Source organism: Nestor notabilis, unplaced genomic scaffold (genome assembly GCF_000696875.1).
Source record: "Nestor notabilis isolate BGI_N333 unplaced genomic scaffold, ASM69687v1 scaffold21542, whole genome shotgun sequence".
Classification (NCBI taxonomy): domain Eukaryota; kingdom Metazoa; phylum Chordata; class Aves; order Psittaciformes; family Psittacidae; genus Nestor; species Nestor notabilis.
The window spans coordinates 6,343-6,548 of NW_009920029.1; the positions used below are offsets into that span (position 1 = coordinate 6,343).

At 58.3% G+C, this 206-nt stretch overlaps 1 protein-coding gene across 1 annotated transcript in view; it reads left to right on the top strand.

The window, feature by feature from the left end:
• The window catches only part of NEK8 (NIMA-related kinase 8), a gene marked incomplete at its 5' end in the record, with an annotated part of 9,935 nt that overhangs the window by 6,113 nt on the left and 3,616 nt on the right, over positions 1 to 206 (top strand). The window lies entirely within an intron of this gene.

A 206-nucleotide genomic window follows, 5' to 3' on the forward strand; every position in this document is an offset into this window, starting at 1 on the left:
GCGCGATGGCTTCCAGCCGAGCACAGGCACTGCTGCCATTTGTCACTGCGGTCAGCTGGCTCTGTCCAGAGCTGAGCTGCTCTGTGCTTATTGCTGGGGAGGGGGGAGAGCAGTTGGGAGCAGCAGCCAGATCCCAACAAATGGTGCTTTTCACTTGCAGAAGATAATGAGGATGAGGTTCGCGGTGGCGAGGTGTCAGATCCGAC